Genomic DNA, 19,216 nt, shown 5'->3' with positions numbered 1-19,216 from the left:
TATTTGACACAACTATATACAATTTCTGACCCAGGACCTGAAGAAATACAGAAGAAAAATTGTGGAGAGGTGGAAGAACACCTGCTGATTCTTGCCACCTTCATGCTCTTCACCAGCACACCTAACAAAATAAACTGGCAGGCTAGTGACCGGCATACAGGCCATAAACGTTGTGGCCTTCTTCACAAAAATGGTCAAGAAGCAGCAACAAGAACAGCCACTTCCTCCACAGAGCTGCGTTCATGCAGTTATGGCCATGGTGATACGTGGCAAAACAACTGAAGCAAACTGGCATGAGCCAGAAGAAAGCTGGTATGCGCTGGTATAAAGCTGGAATGAGCTGGTAGGAAGCTGGTAGGAAACTGGTATGAGCTGGTTGAAAGGGGCTGCAACAAAGGGCATTCCATAAGTGTGGTGGCATGCTGCTACAGTAAATGCAGTTAAAACAAACAAAACCACCTTCATAACTGGAACAGTGTCACCTGGCATGAGGCTGCAGCAAGTAGCAGTCCACAGAACAGGTGTGGGTGGAACACAGGTCACGGAGCAAATGGTGAAGTGAGGTGAGTGATGTCTTGATGTAGAACAGCCTTGATGGTCCTGGGGCAGTGGTGAGACAAAGCCAAACAGCAAACAGCAACAGCATGAAAAAAAGGTAATTCAGGTAATGCCAAACACCAGGTCTGACCAACATGGTCAGCCGGTCCTTGATGTGCACATACCTGGGGCAGTGGCGGTGGTGCCGGGAGAGATAGCTCGAGGTTGGCCCTACTCGTCCGCACCCATCTGTCTTTCACATATACACTACCCCAGCCCCCCCTCTTTTTACAATTCGTCGCTACATCTCGTCTCCCATATCCCACTATCCCCATTGCCAAATTCATACCCAATCCCCCCAAGGTTCCTTGGAAGGGAAGAGCTGAACTACATGCAATCTTACACTTACATCGTGACAAGTCTCGTTCTCGAGTCCGACAGGAGGGCAAGCCCAGCAGCTGGCGATCATCCCAACAGTGGATGGTGCGAAGGGGTCTTCATCAATCCTAACCGCTAATATTGTTTCACTTTTAAACTTTCCCCGGGGTTATACCCTGCCAAGAGGCCTTCGTTAAACTATGGGGTTCCAAAAACCCAAATTCCCATCACCTACGTGTTGGTGCTCTCACAATTTTGGGCCTTGCCCACCAAATTTTCTTTCTGTGCCATCGCACAATTTCGTGGCTGGGTCGTGTGGCTCCAATAGCAGGTTTGCCCACCTTCATGCTCACCATGAGCACCCCCGGGTCACTGGCGCTGTGCCTCCGAGCTTGCCTGCTCCTCACCCTAACATGGGGGATGCCCTCACTGGCACTCCCCCCTCGATGCCCACTTGGCATTTTGGTGCCTCGGGTCCCGCTGCTCAGGCACCCGGTCCCATTGAACACTACACTGGCATGCCAGGCCCCTCTCCTCAGGTACCTGCGTCCACGAATACACTAATTGTCCCCTGGACCTACCTACGGCCTCACCTGGCCAACGAGCCCCCAGCGCCCGGGGTGCCTGTTTCATCAACACTGCACTCACAAGCCACATCCCCAGCCGGTCCATTATCTCCTGCACCCAACACAAAATTTTTTATTTTTATTTTTTAACTTTCCACAATCAGCACCAACCGCATAATGACATCCATGTATAAATTTACCTAATCCCTCTACCTAACTTTAAACTAACCCCTGGGTTTCCTTGAGTGGGATCCACTCCCCCCATTCAATCCTTCACACCATGTATTTCGTTACTCGCACTCATACCGGCCATTGCCCTGCCATCACACTCATAATTCATTTATCACACACAAATGCATTTCCATTCACCGACACAGCATCACCTAACTAATTTCCCCAAACTATCTCGTGCACCCTCGTCTTCCCTTGTACTACGCACGCTCCCATTTAACTCTATCGCTAAGCTATGTCCCCACTACATGATCATGTCTCGACCTAAACAGTCCCTATTGTCGCTCTTGGTCCCTAAATTTATCCCAGCCCTCCCTCATGGTCGCTGCTTCGGTATCCACATAGAGGCTACCATCGCTGGCACCCCCCATGTGGGCCTAACAATGTCATCTCCCTAAGGCTAGTGCTCCTTTGCCCCGGTGTGTGGGGCTTTTTCACAATTGCGCTCCACACATGGGGGTTACTGTCACCGTCTCCTACCCACATAAACCCCGTATCCGCGGAGGTGCTTATTCACATGTCTGTTGCAAGCCAATTTGTGTTTGAATTCTTGCCACTGGGAATTGGGGTTTTCCCACTGGGAACCAAGCCGTGCTCGCCACGACCATTGCTCTTGCCGTGGGTACCGTGCATATTGCACACCTGGTCCCCGTGGAAAACAATTTGCAGCCAAATCCGTTCTGTTTCGCCGTCCGTGCTCCAGTGATTTATCTGTCACGGAGCGTTTCCACGCCGGCCCCTCTGAAACCATCAACACATCACACCACCGTCCATGCTTTGGCGGTCTGCGAGGCACGGACCGCGCACACTCCCGGACATGCCAAGCAAGCGTCTCTCGCGGGGCTGGCATGGTTTCCAATACAAGTCTGTCCCGCTCAGGAGGTTCACCCCTCCGGTCCGCTACACTAACCACTACTCCCATCCGGGTCGATCCATGTCCCACTCTTTCGTGTGCATTCATCCATGTTATATCACATGCACTCCGCACATATTCCGGGTGTGATGTCCGGTGTGCAAGGCCATGGCATTGCAGTGAGCTGTGGAGTCCTTGTGAAGAGCGGAACACTTTAATGAGGGGCTGCCCCATAGGGTGCGATGGCCCGAAAAATTGAGCCATTCATAGGCAGCGGGTGGCCGATTTCTGGAGCAGCTGCTTGCTGCAAGGGTGGTCCCGAAGGGCTGAGAAGCCGCGTCCATGCATGCTCGCCCCAGTTAGTTTAAGATGTCATCTCTCTCTACTCTGTCATTCCGGAGGTAAGGACCACGCAGAGACGTGGGTGCACAAGATGGTTTTAGTCGTGCCATCCTCTCTTCTCCCGCCCCGTGTTACACCTTTAGTCTTTTGCCACATCAACCTGCATGACCACGGTCGTCCTAGGCCAAGACCAGCTAGTGCCTGAACACTTCCTCACCTGCTCCCTTTGTATCTTGATCGAGTCAGTTTGACACCTTGGTTTGGGTACAGGTCCTCGCCTTTCAACCCTATCTGTTTGTCAACCGCCACATCTGTTCTGTTTATTTATTTGTCATCCTGTTCATATTTATCTCCATAAACATTTAAAGAAACATTTTCCTGCTTTCCTGCCATCGCCCATGACCAACTGCCAATTATGGTTTATTTATTGGGTGATCGTTGGGGAATCGTAAATGTTAATGAGCACAGTAAAGTGTAAATTCAAACATCGCTTCGGTCATCTGCGGAGGTGTTTAGCTCTCCGGTGAATTGTCTGCATTAGTTAGGCCTCTGAGATGACAGAATAATTTGAAATGTTTGTTTATGTTTGACTTCCATGCATTCCTAAACCGCTGGACAGAATGAGTTGAAAACTGGTGGTTCACTCATGGTTTGCACAAGATGGTTTTAGGCAGTTAAAAAAAAAAAGTCCCTGGGATTCATGTTGTGGGGAGGAACCCAATTATTTCTATGTAAATGCTTATCAAATAGCACCACCAGGTAGAAGCCGGTATTACAAGTTGTACCTCGAGTGAAGTCTGTGGCAAGCCATCGCAAATCCCCACGCTTCCCACCTAAAGCAATGTTGAAAAAGAGCAAAACGTTCCATCAGAAATGACCCAATCTCAAATTTGGAGTTAAAACATATTTTTCCCCCGTTTTGAAGTTCTGTGACCCAAAGTCACCACTTTCTGGGGCATGAACCCAGGGGTCAACCCCCCCCCCCGCCAAAAAAAAATCATTACATAGTTTATTTGTCTCCAAATATTAATTGCATCTACAAAGTTTCATCTAAAAATGCTTGAAAATGTGCCTGTAATTACATTTTTCGGTATTTGACCTTTTTACCCACTCCAGGGGGTGGGGCCAAAAAGTAGACTGCTATTGCACCTTCTTGCCATCTTATGATCATAACTTCTAAGTTATGATCTATGATCATATACGACATACACGTTATACGACAGACAGACAATCAGACAGACAGAGCCGATTACCATATCCCCCAGTTTTTGTCAAACATGGGGATAATAATATACCCCATGGACATCATAAAAGTATGGGGAATTAACCTGTCCATAATCCTGGAGAATTATCCCATCTGAAAGGATTGGTTCATTGCTGGTATTGACAAATGATGTTTTAGTTTTATTATATATATTTTTTATTCCTTACAAATATTTTTTGATAGAATATGCAATGTATCTCGTCATCTGGATGAAATCAACAGGAAGTTGATCGAGTATGTGAACCGCCGTGGGAAGCAGAGATGCTGATGTTTAGGGCGTTGACCCTTAATCCGAGTAAAAAAAAATCTATGCTGGCCTTCATGAGCAAGAACTAATTTACTCGTCCTCTGCTCAGTTATTGTATTGAAAATAAATATAGTGTGTGGGATGCTGAAGCATAATCAGTGACGTTTAAATACATTTATTTATTTATTTTTTAAATAGTGGATTGGAGGGAGAGAGGGGATATTCGTGTTCAAAATTTGTCATATTTGCATACGCAATAAATAGATGACCTATTTGCTTCATCTTTTTCATGGTTATTTTTAATACTTTTACACTTTTTAATTTTTTATTTTACTTTTTAAACTCTACGATGATTAAAAAAATTAAATTTTTTTTTGAAGAAAGCAAACGTTTTCTGTTTTCTCCTCCTTTCTTTGCAAGCAAAATGCACAGTTACTTCAACCTGTAGGAGACCATTCCAAATGACGTCGCCCAATTGCTATTGTGCACTGTGAGTGATGGCTGCTTGGTGGGTGAATGATGAACAAAGACAGGAAGGTGTGACTGCAGAGTGGGTGCTGATTAGCTGGGCGTGTTTCCCACCAGATAAAGCAAAGGCACAGCTCACTATGGAGCAAGCTCCACGTCCTCTATAATATCCTGCCCTCTACTTCCTTCCTCCTGCGGAGGTCTTGACCTCTGCTCTCTCCCTTCCATTTCTCCTCTTTCTACCCCATCCCTCTCTCTCTCCCATCTACCCCATTCAAATCCCACGACCTTTGTGAAATACGTTGATCTCCTTATGCTTGTGTTTCAATTGGTGACACTTAAGTACCTGACATTGAGACATTTGAGGCCTCTTGGAAGAACTTGGTCCTCAAATGGGAAATCTTAAGAGACCAATGAAAATTGTAACCAAGTCCACCCTTTTTAAAGACAGAACACCACGGTGATTATATATATATATATATATATATATATATATATATATATATATATATATATATATATATATATATATATATATATATATATATATATATATATATATATATATATATATACATACAGAGCACCGGTGCTGCCGAAGCAGTTTTTGGTCAAGGATCATGCTGGGTGGTTTGTCATTGCTTTCCCAGTGGTAGTTAGGCCGTGAATTTGTAATTTGGCCAATGTTCTGGTGATAGCTCTCCTACTCTTTGCGAAGGACACCGTGGGATCTTTAACGTCCACCAACTAATGCCAGCAGATGGGGTTGTCGTTTAACGTCCATCCGAGAGACAGATTTAACGTCCATCAGAGACAGCTTGGAGGTGAGTGTGCGTACCTCGAGGTCATCCTGCCTCCCCTATACGATACATACATCCATACATGTATACAATTGGCATTTGCTCTTCCATCTCGTCAGGAAAAGACGAATTTGTTTCATGCATCCCAAGTAGAACAGGAATTTGATTAAAAAAAAAAATTGGGGGTGGGGGGGGTGAGAGGAGGTGTGGTGCAGCCCAGACAGAGAAGGCAGAGAGGAATAAGTTTCAGAGCATTGATGTGTCTGTTTGTCCCAACATAATTAATGTTTTGTTCTTTTGTTCTGTTTGTCACAGCAAACACAAAGGGTTTTTCCAAATGAACATATCATTTGCGATTCAAACCCCATTTGTCTCAATAATTACGTTGTGTGGGCATGAAAACTAGAGCAGGGTTTTGCGTGTGCAGGCGAACGCACCTAGTGTAGGGTGATTGCTGGAGGCAGAGCTGCGCGAAGACGCGCTCGCCTTTTGCACGTCAGTCACCATTATAGTTCAGAGCTCAAAAACATAGGAAACTCGTGAGGAAGTCAATTGCATGACCTTGTGGTTCAGAGACTTGTGAGCCTTTTTTGTTATCCACCCAAATGAGGTTGTATCTCAGCTTTTGAGGACTTTACAAGAATAGGCTTTTCTTTTTTGTAGCCGCATGAGGCTTGCCAGGAAATGGCATTGCCAAGCAATATGGCCCACAATTCGATCTCTTGACCTTTTCTGTAACATCCCAAATCTTATTTCACTGTGTATGTCTCTGTGCAAAGTTACTGTTTATTTCATCTTCATCTGCATCTTCATCTTCTTCTTCATGTCACCCTGTGGGCTCAACTATGGGGGGAAATTTTGACCCAAGTCTTTCACGAACTGGCTGGCCAGGCCTGACGTTTGACTGAAGATGGAGGAGTTTGGAATTTGTTCCAGGGTGTCGGTGATCTAAAATTTGTGATATACAAGGCCCACCAACTAATGCTGGCAGACGGGACACCCAGCTTGAGGTCCATCCAAGGGACGGTGCACTTTGTGATGCAGTGGCCTGTCTGCGATGTACCAATCTGACCATTTCTATTCAGGACAGGAATCAAACCCATACTAGATAGCTTGTAGTTAGCGGTATTGCCGGTGGGGATTATTTTACAAGCATTGTTAAGCCTGGTGTTTGCTTAATGTTTAAGGTTGCTGTCTTAAGATCTCAGGGTCCTGAGTTGGAGCCTCTGTTGTGCCGTTAAGTAATACCAGGTGCGTTGACTCAACCTGTCATCCTTCTGAAGTCGGCAAAATGAGTACCAGCTTGCTGGAAGCAGGGGGCACTGCATCAGCATTCCCAGCAATGATGCAGCCACGGGCTGTATACAAAATAATAATGCTGTACAAGCGTTGTTCCTTGCAAACTTTAATCTCAACCATTGAGCTTGATAACAAGTGAGACTACTGAATCATTGTCCAATCTGATGATGAACACGAATGTTTATGCACCTGGTTTGTGCCATCGACCTTCCTATATCCAATCACGAGCTTTTGCCATTGCCCCATCCCGGTTTCTGACGTGCATCATGCACAGCGATTCCGGGACACTCAGGAAGCTGCTCTCACAACAGGATGGTTGCAAAGGCTCTGTTTTGATGAGAAGTCCATGTGCGATTAATTGTTGCTCAGGGCGTTCTAATTTCCACAAGATTGCTATCTGCCTGGACGTGTTTGTCGATGGTGGCGAAAGATGCCTCTCCTGAAATAGCCAAGGTCGTGGGAGAAATGTGCACCCGTGTGTTTCTGCGCCTTCATGTTGAACTTACCTCGTGTTGTTTGCTGCAAGGACTTTGTGTACTTCCTTTCTATTTTGGGATTATTTTCATATTTTTGTAGTAGCATCGCTTAATCGGTAGAATAGTGCTGTAGTCCATGTCAACTTTGTTTCTCTCCAAATGTCTTGATGGTTTGCAGAAAGGACCTGTCATCTTTCAGAAGACATTTCTTTATGGATGGTACAAATCTTATCGTGTCATGTGGTCTTTCTCCGTTATCCTTCTGTTGATCTACCCCTCCATTGTAGATGTAGCCATGAAGTGTGTTTTGTGGGGGAATGATGGACACATGGTGTAACAAAGTGAGTTTCACGGCCCTGCGCACGTGAACCGAAAAGCGGCGCGATGGAATTGCTTCCCTTTGTCTCTGTCTGTGATCAAAATATAACATTCAATTTAAATTAAATGGTTCCTCGAACACGAATCAGAAAACTAACCTGTAGTTTATCAGTACTTTGTCTGAATTGGACCCGATCACACATCCGCAGACAGGAGTGAGATGATTTTAAACGGTGTATCAGCTTCAATATTTAGTATGCCCATTTGTCTGTCTGTCAAAAAAAATTGTTTAAGTGTGCAGACACTGAATTGACACAAGGGGGAGCTCCAGCTGTTTAGCATCACGAGAAGGAAATGCCAAACTGCACCACTTCCTTCGGCCACGGGTGTGTTTTATTTATTTATTTATTTGTCTGTCTGCCTGTCTGGCAATCGAACAGAACTGAAAATCATTCCAAACAGGAAACTTTCTGTTTTTAAGGATGTCGTTAAGGGACCCAAACAGGGATGAACAAGGAGAAAAAGACATAAAATGTCATCACTCCTGTGGTTTAAGTAATTTTGCTGAATGGAGTTATTAAAGGGCGAGCCCATATTTACAAGATGCATGTATATGCGCAGCTGATTTAAGTGGTCACGTGACATGGAAGATTGTGTCATTGGTTGGCCATCTTGGATCTGATCTCAGAAAAAAAAAGATGACGTACACATGTAAGCCATCATTCATTATCTGTGTGCCAAGTTTGAACAATATCAGTAAACGCATGTCCGAGAAATGGTTGAGGACTTGTTTAATACTGGGTTTCTAGTCAGTATACCAGTCAGCCATCTTTGATCAGATAGCAAAATAAAGTGAGGTGCATGTGTCTGCCATTGTGTACTGTGCATGTGCCAAGTTTGAGCAAAATCGGACCATGCGTGTCTGAGAAATGGATGGGGACACATTTAAGTAACAAAATGGCCGCCAGCCGGCCATATTGGATCTGATCTCGAAAACAAATGACGTGCTTATGTGAGCCATCATTATCTGTGTGCCAAGTTTGAACAAGATCGGTAAATTTATGTCTGAGGAATGGTTGAGGATGTGTTCGACATCGTGTTTTTACAACTTCAATGGTTGCCAGTCAGCCATCTTTGATCGAATCGTGAAACAAAATGATGTGCTTATGTATACCATCATGTACTGTCTTGATGCCAGGTTTGAACAAAATAAGTCCATACGTGTCCGAGGTATGGCTGCGGAAGGACAAAATCCAATCCACAAGCCCCTGTTTCGGACCAAGTCTAATGGGGGCTAATAACTAATGTAATGTGTTAAAGTGTTTAGACGCTGCATCAACGGCGGTAAACTTCCGGATTTTTTTCCTCCAATTTTTAAAACCTTTTATTAAATTTAAATTGAATTGTACACTGTACTTGAACACGAGAACACAAATCGCCTTCTTTGCACTTTCAAAAACCTTTCGCTTAGCAGTACTTGGACAAAAATTTACGGCATTTTACATCATCTCAACCAATCAAATTTGCCGCTCACAGACCCCACCCACGTCATCTTTAGTCAGTTCCGAAGGAAGTGACTTTATTATAAAATGGGGGTCCATGTCCGTCGATCCGTCCGTCCGTCTGTCCGCAATCAATCTTTCGATCACTATTCTGCAACCTGTGGTCAGAATGACTTGAAACTCGGAGGGGTGATACTTGGGGAGATGCTGCAGAACCTCCCGCAACAAAATTTCAGATTTGTCACCAATTGACTTAGTTAATTAGTCTAATAAATTAATCTTTAAAGTCCTAAAACTCATAGACTATTCATAGTTTTTGCTTCTGGTCTGGTATAATGGTTCTATGGAACAATGTCAACAGCCTGCCTGAGTATTTTTCCGAATTTTTGTCCAGGAGGAAAATAATGAGTCTTAATGAGTATGAAGTTCATTAGGACCAATTAATCTTCAAAGTCCTAAAACTCCAAAAGTATTTGTAATTTTTGCTTTTTGTGTGGTGTAATGCTTCTATGGAGCAATATCTACACCTTATCACAGCGTTTTTCTTTTTCTCAATTTTTGCCCAGGAAGAAAGATAATGAGTATGAAGTTCATTCGGGCTGGGATAAAAACAATGAATGTTAATGAATATATCCAATATCGATGAAGTCAGAACTGACCAGGGCCCATGGGCTGTATTTAAAAAAATTTTCTCTAGACTGCACGGGGTAAGTTGTTTTATGAACTCTCCAATTCGAATGAATGTTTTTTTTTTAAATACTTTTATAATTATATACCTTTTCATCCAAAGTCAAATGATGTTTGTTGCTGTTATGAATATTTTATGCAGATCCTTTATTGTTTTAAGTGGAGGATTGAAATGTTTGTTGATTATTTTATATTTACATATATTCTGAGACAGCAATGAGTAATCGATGTGTGAGCATTTGTAGGCCTTTTCTTGTTCGCCAGAACATTGCGATCTTGTTGGAGTGCTTTTGGTGCAGGATGCCCGTTGCTTTGTGCACAAATTAACCCATCTATGGATAAAAGAGAATTCCACTGATATTTCAGCAGCATCCAAAGGAAGTAACATTTCCACACAGATGGAGATTAAATATAAAATGTTTGAACACAATAAGATGAATTAATAACACGCACAAGTCACTTGGTGTTGTTTTTTTTTTTTACCGCCGCCGTCAACAAAGGTGGACAGATGTTATGTTTCCACCCCTATCTGTTTGTCTTTGAGCAGGATATCTCAAAAAGTTTCAGGTGGATTCGGACAAAACTTGGTGGACAGGTTGGATGTGTGACGAGGACAAATTGATTTGATTTTGGTTTAAGTCTGGATGCAGATCCGGCCTATCGGTGGGATACCAAACGTATATTGTTCAGCCTGGCAGAGGCATGCGCTCTACGGAGTGTTGTTCTCGGTTTTTTTCCCCCCTGCATTGCTCATCGCCACCGTGTCCGAAAATTTTCCAACCATTTTTGGATTTTTCTGTAATTGCCCTGACGAAAGCAAGGTTGGACATCATGCAAAACTGATCCAATGTATTCATTAATTTGTTTTTGGGCTGAAATAATGGTTGTAGTTGGGAAGCTCCATGTTCAAGATGAAGGCAACCACCGACTGGTATGGCTGCTCGGCAGGCAAGGCTCGGGTCGAAAGGTTCCAGCGGCGAGTTGTTTTCCTCCGACAGTACAGGGTTGCCGCAATGTCATGTCACCCCTTGTAAAAATTGTGACATTGCCTTTTATCATATTGGCTGACACTGAAGTGTTCTACAAGTTATACCACATACATTTGCAGTACTCTATTACTTTATTACACATTTTACAGTATATGACACGTGAGCCTTAAGTGTCCAGTGGATCTGATTGTGCTCTATCACTGTCATTACAGCGAATAATTTTGCCCCATTTTCCAGAGTATTTTTGTCTGAAAGTATTCCAGAGTATTCTTGAAAGACCATTGGACAATTATGGGTGCAATTTCAGGTCAACCTTCATGTGCTTTTGCATCGTCGAAAGTGATATTCCATGCTCCGCGGATTGTTTACGGGTCGACTTTTTTGTTGACCGGGCAACGGATTATTCGACAATTTCACACTGCTGACCTCTGGTTGATGGCCTTCCAGTTCTTGGCATATCTTTTATGTTGCCTGCTGCAAAGAATTTATGCTCCCTAATGTAGAAGCGTCTTTTTATAGGGAGCTTATTGGCAGAATCGTTCCTGGAAGGCGATGCGCACCTCTTCCATTGTTTTTCCCTGTTTTGGGGCGTTTGTGAACCCAGACATTGACAACAATCCATTATTCAATGGTCTGATTGCTTGTATCACCCATAGTTACATTCACTCGATATAAAAAAAGGAAACAAATGAACACTCTGCACATAAATGCAATACCACTTTTTTTCTTTTTTTTTTACAAGCGGTGGCCAAACATTGTGGCCACCCTGTAATGTGCCAGGTGTTAAGTAACTAGGGAGACGGGAATGGTGCATCATGTGATTACAATATGCAGATGGTGATACGAAGGCCGTTTTCATCTTGGCCATAATGTGAGTGAGGTGAGAAACACTAATACCTTCGATCACGTGGCTTTTTTTTTACTGTATGCAACAACGAATGCATTTTGTTGGTATGTTTGCATGTCGTGCACATGAGTTAGAGTGAGTACCTCGCCATAGTTCTGCTTGTGCTTGGGAAGCCAACAATACAATCATAGACTAGAAGGGCATTCGGTACCTATGTCGAGGTCCGGATTCTGAGCTTCACCAAAATGGAATCAATTCATCCTTGTCAAACACCCAACCTGTCCACCAAATTTCATCCGAATCTGTCCACAATTTTTTGAGATATCCTACACACAATTAAACAGTGGGGTGAAAACGTTAGCTCCGTCCACCTTCAGTGGGTGGAGGTAATCAGAGGATAATCAGAGATTGCAGAGCCTCACCAGGACTTGTTTTGCGTGTTGTATTTTGTGTTGCAAATAAATGGAAGGATGTACTACATGAAAGGTCATTGATTGCAAATGAAATTTTGAAATGGTCTCGTTGTAAATGTGTGAAGGGTCTTAAAGGGTGTAATTTAAGATCTAATGGGTATTGACATGTTTGAAGGTCGAAAGGGGTCTTCGGGATTATATCGGGTCTTGGGGTTCTTAAAGGTGCAATGGGGTCAAATGGTTATTGAGGGTCTTGGGGTTCTAAGGGGTCTTTAGAGGTCTAATGTAATTAATGCACCTACCTAGGTTCAGTGTGGACAAACGGATGCCAAATACAATACTGTACCCTTTCCTCAGGCGAGGCGAGGATAATAAATGTGCTGTACAGCACCTCACTTTCAGAGTGGCTCCGCCAGAGGCTGCTAGAGTAGCATCAAAGGTAAGTCCTGAATGCTGGTGATAATTGAATGATACTTAAGTGGAGATGAGTGATAGCCCTGGATTAAAACAGTCCTTTAACTAGAAGGGCGCTCGGTAGAGCGCATACCCTCGCCCCGTAATGCCTGATCCACCAGAACATATCGGGCCCAATATATGTTTTTGAGATTTTGTGCCACATCTCGTTTTTGGCTGAATCTCTCAATGGTGAAGAATCACCTAAAAAAATTCTAGTCGTCGGGTCCAGATCCGGAGTTTCACCAAAATCTCATCAGTTCGTCCTTGTCATGCACCCACCTGCCCACCAAATTTCATTCGGATCCTTCCATAACTTTTTGAGATATCCTTTACATAAACAGACCAACAAACAAGAAGATGATGACGTCGTGCAGAGCACAATGCTTGCAAAATCCATAAAACTAATTTGTCCTCATAAATAATTGGTGGTTGAATTCAATGACTAAATATGCAACTCCTCTTCAAATTTCAAGTCAATTGGATGAAAATTGAGGATTTTAGAAATATCACCCAAGTTGTTGACTGATGGTTGACCTTTTGACCTCAAATAATAGACTTCCTCCTTATGACAAACTGTACCATGTGATGAGGTTTCGTGAAGATCGGTTTAAAATTGTGACCTATAAGGCCATAGACAGACAGACAAACAAACAAACAAACAAACAAACACACACAGACAGAGAGAATAACAAAATCGACTGACCAATATACTTGAAAAATCTTTGATTTTGCAAATAATAAACAAATAAACACAGACAGAAAGAGGTGAAAACATAACCTTCACCTTCGGTGGTGGAGGTAACAGTCTTGTACGGAGTGCTTCAGGAGCATCATAACTTCAAAATATTGTTTTAAAATATATTTGTTTTGCTTAAGCATGCCTGCTCACCGACACCCTCCTTCCCCCACCTCACACCCACCCGCCTTCTTCCCCCCCCCCCGTCCGACACCACCTCCACCTCCTCACCCCTCCCTCCCATTGGAAGTAAACTTGTCAAGTTCCTCACACTTTGAACCTTACGAGATGTGTATTCCTTTGGGGATTGTCGGAAGAGGTGAATAAAAGCTCAACTAGGACGAAAAAGCTGGACCATCTCTGTTGGAAACAAAAGAATGATGACAATTTTTATTCTTCCAGGTTTTATGTTTCGATGGTTGGTTTCGCAAGCTTCCGTGGTTGGAAACAAAAGGGAAATTGAAAGTTCTATTTGTGTGCCATGTTTATTTATCAAACATAATCGTGTGCAATGGCCATCTTTTCCCACCAAATTTGAGTTGCACAATGTTAGTGTTTTGGCATGTCGCATGTGTGTTGTGGTAAAACTGATCGCTTCACGAGGATGCGAGTCGGAGGGAAAGTCTGTGGAATGGCTCGTTCGGTATTCCGTGCTGGGCTCGCTCTATGTACTGTTCGCCTTCACGTTGAGAGGTATCGTTGAAGAGTGCGCTGCGAGGTTTCCACATGCAGGGCACTTTTGTTTTCTCTTTTCTTGGTGTTTGCAATCGATGATTATGGGGATGATTTAAACCCTAACTCTTCGCTCTCCGTTGTACATCACTCGACATCTTCGTAAACCTTCAGTTTTATTTTTTTTTTCTCTTCGTTCTTGTATTCAATTCCTTCGAACGTCAGGCCGGGCCAGCCGGTTCGTGAAAAGACTTGGGCTCAGCTTCCGCTGTCGAACCCCACAGGTGGCAATAATTGTGGCCGTTAAAGAAGAAGAAAAACATTGTTGTCTTCTTACTCCACACATCACCAAACTGCCGAACGCACCCAAGGCATGGTTTTGGGTGGTTTGTGTCTGCTAGCCTTTCTCTCCCTTTCAAGATGGGGAAAACACGACGAAGATATAGCACAGTATTTCAAAAAGTTGTGGACGAGTTATGACAAAACGTGGTGGATGAGTTGGTTTGGTGACGAGAACAAGCGGATTCGATGTTTGTTCAGGTCCTGCCCCTAGATCCAGCCGATCATTGAGATACAAAATGTAAACTGTTCAGCCTGGTGGCGGTATGCACTCTACAGAGTGCCGTTCTAGTTTATTAATTTGTTCACATAGCCGAAGGAAGGTGAAGGGAGGAGCTGCAAAAGATGCACACATACACCCAGACATACACACACATACACCCAGACATGCACACACATACACCCAGACATGCACACACACACACACACACACACACACACACACACACTCACACTCACACTCACACTCACACTCACACTCACACTCACACTCAGACTCACACTCACAGTCACACTCACAGTCACACTCACAGTCACACTCACACATACACCCAGACATGCACACACATACACCCTGACATGCACACACACACACACACACACACACACACACACACACACACACACACACACACACACACACACACACACACACACACACACACACACACACACACACACACCCAGACATACACACGCACACACACACATCCAGACTTATGCGCACGCACATACACACAGACGTGTAACACCATCCTATTATGATACTAAAAGAGAGATGGCTCTCTGAGAAAAATGGGGACACTCCCACGCAGACAGAGATGGTCAAATGGATCTTGGTCAAACTTTCAGAGCTTCATCAGTGAATGCTTAGGGGTGTTTTCGGGGAACACAAATTGAAAAATTTTGCAAAAAAAATAAAATAGTTGATTTTATGGGGGTGTTTTTTTTTTCTTTATAATTGCTTTATAGTGCCTTAGCCTTTGCAGCAATGTGAAAGGTAATATTAAATGATCCACAACCCCATTCCTTAGTGAGTGGCGGGAAGCGTTTTAGACCCACACAAAGAAAACGAAAAATTAATTTCTTCAAAATGCCAACAGGAGTGTGTGTGTGTGTGTGTGTGTGTGTGTGTGTGTGTGTGTGTGTGTGTGTGTGTGTGTGTGTGTGTGTGTGTGTGTGTGTGTGTGTGTGTGTGTGTGTGTGTTTGTAAAAAAATAACCCCCATATATGTTTATATATAGGTTTATATGTATATATATATATATATATATATATATATATATATATATATATATATATATATATGTATGTCTGTATATATGTTTATATATAGGTATATATATATATATATATATATATATATATATATATATATATATATATATATATATATATATATGTATGTCTGTATATATGTTTATCTATAGGTTTATATATATATATATATATATGTTTATATATGTTTATATATATATATATATATATATATATATATATATATATATATATATATATATATATATATCTGTAAAGATGTTTGTATATATGTATATATATATATATATATATATATATATATATATGTATATATATATATATATATATATATATATATATATATATATATATATATATATATATATCTGTATATATGTATGTATATATATGTTTACATATATATGTATGTATATATTGTTGTGGTTGAGGAAATTAGCAAACCACCATTCAGGTCCTGAAGGTGAGATATCTCTGTAAGTATATGTGTAGTTCGCCCCAAACCCGTTGTTTAGAGGGAATAAATGTGATTCATTCGGGCTGCGACCCTTTAAGATAGCCGTTTTTCTGTTCTATCTTTATTTTGAACCAACCACGTCTCAACCGCCATCACACAACAACCACCAACCACAACGCCGCTTCACAACAACAACAACGCCAACAGCCACGATCTTGACCTTCACAACTCGCTCCCGCAAACATCGCATCACCACCATTCCAAGCGTCACCGTGGCCATGGACCACCACTTTAAACCCTCCACCACCTTCGCCTCTCCTTCTGCGGCCATTCCCGCACCATTTGTGAACGCCGAGCGTCAGGCTGTCCTGGCCTCGTGCGGGACGCGCGCCGAGCCGCGGGTGCAAAAAGCGGCTTTTCCGAGGAGAAATCGGATCAGGAATGATACACGCCCACTTCTGATCCGTCCAATCAGCAAGCGCAGGGCGATTTGGCCCCGCCTCCAGGCGTGTTGGAGTAGAATCGATATATGCAAATTCGAGGATCAGGGGAGATTCACGCCCCTTTTTCTCCGTCCAATGGGCTAGCGTGGCTCCACCCCCGAGCTCGTTCTGATCCAGAAATTTGCATATGGGTTCTCCTGCCGTACTATAAAGCGCCGAACGCGGGGCGAATTTAGTCAGTTTTGGGCTCGGCGAGTTGGAGAAGTGTGGCAGCGGCAGAGTGTGGCAGCAGCAGTCAAGTCGGGTCTGGAGGAGAGTCAGTCTGTCGGGGTTCGGAGGCTGTCGGGGACCGGATACCTCGGGTCCGAGGCAAGGAAGACGGCGGTCGGCGACGAGGTCGCAGCGGAGTCGCTCGTCGCGGGACCCAAGCAAGCCAGCTATCCTCTTTCCCCAGAGCATCAACAACCTCCCCCCTTCCCCTGCCCCCGCGCTGAGATAGTGCGAAAAGGGGGGCCCCGTTCCCACCCCACTCCAAGCAGTGCCAACGAAACTCGCGAAGGAGCGCGGAGTCGGGGCACCGCCGCCACATATGTGGCTCATCACAAGACGGGTAGGCTCCACCCGGTCTCGCGGCCCACAGGCCCTCTGTCCCCTTGTATTTGAGGGTGGCCCTTTTCTTTTGCTTTTGAGTATATGTGTTGTCGGCGCCGTCTGTAAAGTAAAACTGTGTAAGTGTTGCCGTGTGCTCGCGTAGTCGGTAGTATCTCTGTATCGTTGTGTTTCTTTCGTTGCAATTGCTTTTGGTGCATAATTGTTGTAATTGTATATGTGTGCTTTCCGTGTTCCGCGGAATAAATGTGCCTCATGTTGAACTGTTTTCCCGTTTCGCTTCGTCTTTTCTTTAATTGAATCTCCATCTTACTTCACGTAAAGGGTTGGTAGTGGGCTTAATATGCCCGATAATTAATCGGAACCGTCGAGGTCGACGATATAACACCGCTCTGTTATCCCGATAGTATGGAACGGGTCGCTTCAGTGGCCCGTGTCCGGAGTCGACCTGCGGCGAGGTGCGATCGCCCGGTCTACGCTCCGTGTGGGTACTGAGGTAGGTCGAATTTGGTGAACAACCCTATCCCACGCGGGGGGCCGATTGGCACGATCGTAGTGAGGCCGAAAGGCCCACCCGTGACTAGTTCCCGGCGTTAGTCCGAGAGGGTTACGACAGAATTGTCCGTCCTGTGGGCGACGTGCCGCGATTCGAGTTACCTGGCCGCTCGCACGTCGGCGGGAGCGAATTCGCAACAATATATATATATATATATATATATATATATATATATATATATATGTATGTTTGTATGTATGTTTGTATGTATGTATGTATGTATATATGTATATATGTATATATGTATATATGTATATATGTATATATGTATATATGTATATATGTATATATGTATATATGTATATATGTATATGTATATGTATATGTATATATATGTATATGTATATATATGTATATGTATATATATGTATATGTATATGTATATATATGTATATGTATATATATATATATATATATGTATATATATGTATATATATGTATATATATGTATATATATATATGTATATGTATATATATATATATATATATATATATATATATATATATATATATATATATATATATATATACATGTATGTATGTATTGTTGTGGTTACCAAATTCGCAAACCACCATTTAGGTCCCTTAGGTGAGGTATCTCGGTAAGTACATGTGTAGTTAGGCCCAAACCCGTTGTCTAGTGGGAATACATGTCATTTATGCGTGCTGCGACTCTTCAGGAAAGCCGTTTTTCTTTTGCTATCTTTATTTTGGACCAACCGCCATGATTACCACCACAACCACAACATCAACCACCAACCACAACGCCGCTTCACCACAACCGCCACGACCTTCCCGTCACATACCGCAACCGTCGCATCGCCACCGTTCTTGCCCCGCTGTGGGTACCGGTGTTGGACTCGTGCAGGGCGCACGTTGAACAGCGTGGACAAAATCACGGATTTTGTGCTTCAAAAACGGATCAAAAATGACACACGCCCACTTTTTGCCGTCCAATCGGTGAGCGAGGGGCGAATTGGCCCCGCCCCCAGGGCGATCGATATATGCAAATTTATGGATCAAAAAGCCTTCACGCCCACTTTTTCTCAGGCCAATGGGGAGCGAGGTGAAAGGTCGAAGGGAGGGGGTCAAAGATGAGAGGGCGAAGCTACGGGGCTGATAAAAGGACCGTGTTCGTCAGTCCAGAGAGTCGAGAGGCGGAGAGTAGGAGAGTAGGAGAGTCGGAAACAGAGAGTCAAGACTTCGCGGGCGGTGGAAGGAGCTGGTCGTCGTGTGCGTTGGAGTCGGAACGGAGGGGACGGAGCTGTGGAGAGGCGGCGAGGGCGGACGAGGGGGTGCTCGCGTCGTGCAGGGAGCTGCACCCCTGGGAGGCCGACAGCGCGACCTGGCCGAGGTGGAGACGCTCGTCGCGGGATAATAAAAATCCTCTATACCCCGAGCATCAGCAACCCCCTCCTGTTTCCCCCTGCGCTGAGATAGTGCGACCAAGGGG

At 43.8% G+C, this 19,216-nt stretch overlaps 1 protein-coding gene across 11 annotated transcripts in view; it reads left to right on the top strand.

Annotated features, from left to right (window-relative positions):
- The window catches only part of SCAPER (S-phase cyclin A associated protein in the ER), a 631,592-nt gene that overhangs the window by 116,426 nt on the left and 495,950 nt on the right, over positions 1–19,216 (top strand). The window contains exon 1 of one of the 11 annotated variants that reach the window (XM_085896261.1): positions 12,637–12,656. The exons of the other annotated variants lie outside the window; for them this stretch is intronic. The gene's annotated coding sequence lies outside the window, so the exon portion shown is untranslated. Of the gene's footprint in view, positions 1–12,636; positions 12,657–19,216 lie in introns of those variants that run through there. 11 annotated transcript variants of the gene reach the window in all.

This window comes from Eptatretus burgeri, chromosome 9 (assembly GCF_056783735.1).
Source record: "Eptatretus burgeri isolate ZD-2024b chromosome 9, Ebu_testis_v1, whole genome shotgun sequence".
Classification (NCBI taxonomy): Eukaryota; Metazoa; Chordata; class Myxini; order Myxiniformes; family Myxinidae; genus Eptatretus; species Eptatretus burgeri.
The sequence above is the reverse complement of the archived record's forward strand: the minus strand, read 5'-3'. Positions and strand labels throughout refer to the sequence as shown.